The following is a 6,339-nucleotide window of genomic DNA, read 5'->3' as shown; positions in this document are numbered from 1 at the left end:
ATGGCACTAACAGAAAGTTTATAATTTTTCTAAAACTAAAAGCAAAAAGAATTAAAAAATAAAGCAAAAAACAAAAGAAAATAAATAATGCAGAAAACAAAACAAAAAAACTGAAAAATAATTAAAAATAGCAACAATAAGTATTTTGTTGTAAGTAGAAACAAAATAAAATAAATAAAGCAAGAAAGAAAACAAAAAATGCCTCCTAGTGGGCCCCCACGGCCTGAATACGACTAGAAACCCTACCATGGGCCAGGATTCAGGCCCGCAGTAGGTCCAGAAGGCCCATCAGGCAAAGCAGTAGTAAATAGGCCCGCAAGCCTACGGTGGAGAGGAGCTCGAGAGGGGTGCGGCAGTGGGGCTTTATAAACCACTGCGCGCCCCTCTCAACTAGCGAGGTGGGACTAAACTTTGGCCCCGACGCGGGCAGCACAGGGTCCTTTGGTCCCGGTTGGTGGCACCAACCGGGACTAAAGGGGAAGGGCATTGGTCCCGGTTGGTGCCACCAACCGGGACCAAAGGCCGCTGCTTCCCGCCTTTTGGGCTGCTGAAAAGAGGCCTTTGGTCCCGGTTGGTGGCACCAACCGGGACTAAAGGGGGCATTAGTCCCGGTTGGTTTCACGAATCGGGACCAATTCTCTTCATATATAACTAGCACTTAGCAGTTTCTCCAAAATCCATCCCTTTCTTCTCCGTCCGACGCCCGCTGCTCTGCCTCGTCGCCGTCGCCGCCGAGCCGTCAGGCTGCTCCACCTCGTCGTCGCCGCCGCCTCCGACGCCGTCAGGCTGCTCCACCTCGTCGTCGCTGCCGCCTCCGACGCTGTCAGGCTGGTCCACCTCACCATCGCCGCCGCCCTCGACGCCATCTGCCCCGATGCCGACGCCACTCCCCGCGCCTCGACGCCGCCTGCCGTGCCCCGCCACCCCCCTGTGAGCACCTGCCTCGCGTCCCTGCCTTGCCTCGCTCCTGCACCCCTGCCCTGCCCCGCCGGCGCCACCGCTGCCGCCATGCCCCTCTGCCCGGCCGGCTCTGTTTTTTTTATTAGTTTAATTTTTTCATATATATATAATGTATGTGTATGTATGTGGCTATATGTTTTTGTTCATATGTTGCTATATGTTTTTTTTTATTAGTTTATTTTTTTGTTCATATGTGATGTATATGTGTATGTGGCTATAATGTATATGTGTATGTGATGTATGTGGCTAGAATTTGCTAAATATATATGTTAAAATGGTTTTTTGTTCATAGAAAGTTTTTTGTTCATATATAGAAAGTTACAATTTTAGAAAAGTTTTATATATGCAAAAGTTACAATTTTAGAAAAAGAAGGATAGGAAAGAAGAAAATAAGAAGAGGAAAGAAATAAGAAGAGGAGAGGAAAAGAAGAGGAGAAATAAATAAGAAGAAGAAAAAGGAAGAAAAGGAAGAGGAGAAGAAGAAAGGAATAGAGGAGAAGAAGAAAAAATAGAAAAAAAATTTATTTTTTCTTCTTGTCCTCTATTCCTTTTTTCTTCTTCTTCTTCCTTCTTCCTTCTTCCTCTTTTCTTCCTTTTCCTTAATTATTTTCCTTTCTCGAGGGAGAAGAAGAAAAAGAAGAGGAAAAGAAGAAAGAAAGGAATAGAGGAGAAATAAATAAGAAGAACAAAAAAGAAGAAAAGGAAGAGGAGAAGAACAAAGTTTTTCTATTTTTTCTTCTTCTCCTCTATTCCTTTCTTCTTCTCCTCTTTTTTTTCTTCTTTTTTTCTTAGATCTTCTCCTCTATTCCTTTCTTCTTCTCCTCTTTTTATTTCTTCTTCGTTTTCTTATGTTTTATCGGGTCTGTCGCCGTCAGGCTGCTCACCTTCGCCCTCGCCGTCCCCTCGAGATAATTCGACATGAGGGGCGGTCGATATATATACCCCCTCTCGACCGTGATAACCTATACAACGGCAACACCCCCCTCGGCCCTCTCGCTCGACCAAAACTCTCGAGCCCACCCAAATTTACCAAGTTAAAAGAGCGTTGTCGTCGAGGCCACCCCAAACCCTTGAAGCGTTGTGTCGAGGCGATCCCAAACCCTAGAGAAGCAGCGTCGAGGCCACTAACATGATTCCTTATTGTGATTAGCTAGCTAGTTCTATGTTTGCCACTAATATATATATATATATATATATATATATATCCATCTGTATCATGTTTGAATAATAATTGACATGTTGTAAATATTTGCAGAAACTATGGAGCACTCCCGAGACGAAGCAACAAAAGCGATGTTGAGGCACATAATCGCACAAGGAAGTGATGAAGTTGCGTCATATCTCAACGACACCGATGGTCAGCTGGAAGGACTGGGTGAAGAAGAGGGCTATGTTCATGATGGCTTCGGCCCATTAATGCCGTTACAAGAAGAGGGCTATGTTCATGATGGCTCCGGTGACACAATGGAGGTACAAGAAGGAGACCGTGCTGACTGCTCCGGTGACCGAACCGAGTCCGGCCAGGTATATATATATATTAGTTAAGCCTGTGCTGACTAGTTAATTGATGCATCCATTGTTTTGGTATATGTACACATATTAATTACTCTCGTCTTTCTTCCTTTTAATTTCTAGCCCTCCGGATCGAGCACAACTTCGATAAGGAGACGAGGCCCGAAGAAAAAGTTGAGCTCGGATGAAAGGTTTGAGATCATAGAAATCGCGCCCGACGGTGAACCGATTGAACCCATCCGGACAAAGAACGCATTTTCTGCTCAGTGCGGGGTTCTTGTTAGGGACAAGATCCCGATCAACATCCAGCAATGGTATAAGCCTAAGGACGATCCTGAGGTGTCTTATGTCAATGATATGCAGAAAGAAGATCTTTGGACTCAGCTGAAGGAAAATTTCACCCTACCGCCAGAGGAGGATCCGGAGAAGCCAGTTAAAGAGCAATTAATCAAGTCTTGTACTCTTAAGAAGATGGCAACCCTATTCAGGAGGTGGAGAAAAGAGTTGAACCATTTTGTCGACAAAAAAAAGACACCAGAATTCATCGGCAAATATGAGAAGATCAAAGATTACTGGCCCGCATTTGTGGCCCACAAGACATCGGAAAAGAGTAAGAAGATGTCGGCGACGAACAAGCAAAATGCTGCGAAGAAGAACCTTCACCATCGCACGGGGTCAGGTGGCTACCTCAAAGCCCGGCCTAAGTGGTCCAAGGAGGAGAATGATCTGCTTGAAAAAAGGATCGAACCAGAGACAATGAGATGGCCAGACCGTTACCGGACTTGGTTCTTCAGGCTGGCGGAACCTTGGACCCTATATCAGGGGAGTGCCGTTGGACGGACGAGCAACTGCAAATACCCCTCAAGAACCTTCGACACTATATCAATGCAGCGCAGCAAGGGACGTTCGTTCCAGACAGGGAGAAGGACGATCTCACAATGGCCCTCGGGAATCCTGAGCACCCTGGACGGACACGAGGCACGCCAGGCTCCATTCCGTGGAAGGTTGGTTTTCCGGACGCAGGGGGTTACAAAACCCACGAGAGGAGGAAGAAACTGGAGCAGGGCCAACTACAGGCGCTGCACGAAAGGGTAATGGGGCTAGAGGAACGAGAAGAGGAACGAGAAGCAGCAGATCGCAGCAAACGACCTGCCGAAGCTTCCCCCGAAGCTACCCTGCCATCTCAGCGGAGCAGCAGCGTGGCTTCCACCGAGCTGCTTCAGCCGGAGCATGTCTTGACGGCTCCTGCCAGCTATCCCGTGGATGCTATCACGGAGTCTCAACATTGCCACATTATGGCGCGATGGATGAATTTGAAGGTCAAGGCGGCTGTTGGCTCTGTTTATCCTACTGGATCCGGAGCAACTTATCACTGCCGGCCGATTCCAGAAGGATATGCTAAGGTGATGGTGGATGAAATAACGGAGAGATTTGAGGACCTCTTGCTTGACCACCCTACCGGTGAAGGGGAGACTAGACTGGGTTCTGCTCTGAAGACTCCATGCCTATGGCGGAAGGAGCTCATCAACCTTCCGAACTGGACGCCTCCGCCTCCTCCTCCTCCTCCGGTGAGTCAGGGCACTCCGCCTCCTTCACCGCCTCCTCCTTCGGCGAGTGACGATCAGGGCACGCATGGCGGAACTCCGCCTCCTTCTCCGGCGCATGGCGGCACTCCGCCTCCTTCTCCGCCTGCGCCGGCGCTCCCGAGCAGCCAGCAGCCTCCTCCTTCTCCGCCTCGCCAGCAAGGGCGGAAGAGACCCGCCGCCGCCCCGGCTGCTTCGACGCGTCGTACTTCTTCTCCTCCACCTTGTAAGCAAGCACGAAAGAAGACAGACGCCGCAGCCGCTCCGTCTGCTCCGGCGTCTAGCAGCACAACCAGAGGCGGGAGGCAATACAGATACGGTCCACCTCTCAAGCCTCTAGAGAAGTTACCGTACGAGAGGACCGAGGAGGAAAACTATACGATTGTGCGGACCCACGTGAAGGAGTTCTTTGAAGGGGTGAAAGCAAAGAGACATCCACCTCCGGAGGAGAAGGTAGATCCGGTGAAAGCAAAGCGCACTATCGATGCCCTGAGGAAACCACCAAAGTCTCCGCCGAGAACCAACTATCAGCGCATTACTGAACAGACATATCTCGAAGCCCAGCGGTCGGGAAGTACTGTCAGTGATAAAAGGTTAAAAGAACGAGCAAAGGGGAAAAAATTGCCCAGCTCGGCGAACAAGCACAGCAATCATGCCCCCCGCTCAATGTGTCTAATGCTCCGGGGACGGTGGCCGGTTATGGCAATCTTGCAGATTACCTGCCTGACGATCAACTTCCTGATTTCTTGGAGGTGGACGAACACAGATACGAGTACGGGAAGCCTCTCGTCAAAGATGAAAAATCTCTGACAACAATGATGCGAAGATTCCATAATTGGTACATGAAAACCTGCAGAGAGTCTTGGGGGACGAATGCTTTGTATCTGAATATTAAAGAGGAGCACGACCTCGTTGCAACTGATCTGTTGACTGTTCCATTTGATGATTTCTTCGCGTTCTTCAATCAAAAGGCCCTCGATAAACTAATGGTCTTTTGCTACTGTCTGTAAGTACTATTTTTGTCATTAAGTCTCTATATATAGTTGGGCTCTTTCATTTCATGTATTTATAATTAATTATCCTCAATATATTATGCAGATTGAAGATCGTCGAGTGCAAAAAACAAGAAATTTACGATATTGGGTTCATTAACACAAATATCATAGATGAATTTATGGTTAAAAAGGACGTCAAAGAGGCTGAGGACAACTTGCTACGATCGTTGATCAAAAATCAAAACAAAGATACCATACTCTTTCCTTATAACGGCAAGTGAGTGTTACTGTCGTGTGCATATTCGGTTTCCCTTATTACTCGAGCGAGGTTATAGTAATGTAATTGATGAGTTATGCATGCGTGCGCAGGTACCACTATGTTCTTCTGGAGATTAAGCTTGAGCGGGGACTAGTAACCGTCTTAGACTCGAGACAGAAAGATCCCGAAACCTATGCGGACATGACTGAATTGCTCAACAAGTAAGTTCAATCGATCATTATCGCACCATATCGGCAACTTTTTGTTCATTTCCTGATATCTCAAGTAATAATAATTATTTTCTTTGTCTTGCAGGGTTTGGAAACAATTCATCGCAGAAGCTCCGGGACTGCCGAAGGAGCTGCGATATACATACCCGAAAGTAAGTACTACTGGCTAGCTAGTTGCGCGCATCTCCCGTTGATTCTATAGTTATACTTTCATCAATGCCATTTATAATGCTTCATTATCAGTTTGATTGACCTCTATTTCTCGTAAAGTGCTCGTGGCAGGAACAAGGGAATGATTTCTGTGGATACTACGTGTGCGAGTTCATCCACAACGCGACTTTGAAAAACAAGCGGGGCTACTCTAAAAGACAATATGAAGTGCGTAAGAAATAATATTCACAATTTCATTTTATTACACCATCATTTCTGTTGAGTTTCATTTATATATATGTATTAATTAATCCCTTTCTTCAAATTAGACGTGGCAGATGCGAAATGAACTCCTAGAACCAGATCGCATGAAAGCAATTCAAGAGGAATTGGCGGGATTCTTTCTTGACCACGTCATCAATAAAGCCGGAGAATACCATGTGGAAATTGATTTCAATTGCTAAGGGATTGTAATTAAGAGATCTTATACATATTGCACATGTATGTAGCCAATAGCGTCGGATACATGATACGAAAACTTGTTGTTCTCTCGGAGAAGGAGAGGTCGATCGATCACTTCACTCGGTATGCATGACGAACTTCTGTACTCAATGGTTCTCTCGATCACTTATGTATATAGTACGTAGCGT

The sequence above is a fragment of the Triticum aestivum genome, chromosome 1B (genome assembly GCF_018294505.1).
Source record: "Triticum aestivum cultivar Chinese Spring chromosome 1B, IWGSC CS RefSeq v2.1, whole genome shotgun sequence".
In the NCBI taxonomy this organism is placed as follows: Eukaryota; Viridiplantae; Streptophyta; class Magnoliopsida; order Poales; family Poaceae; genus Triticum; species Triticum aestivum.
Note: the sequence above shows the minus strand (reverse complement) of the source record.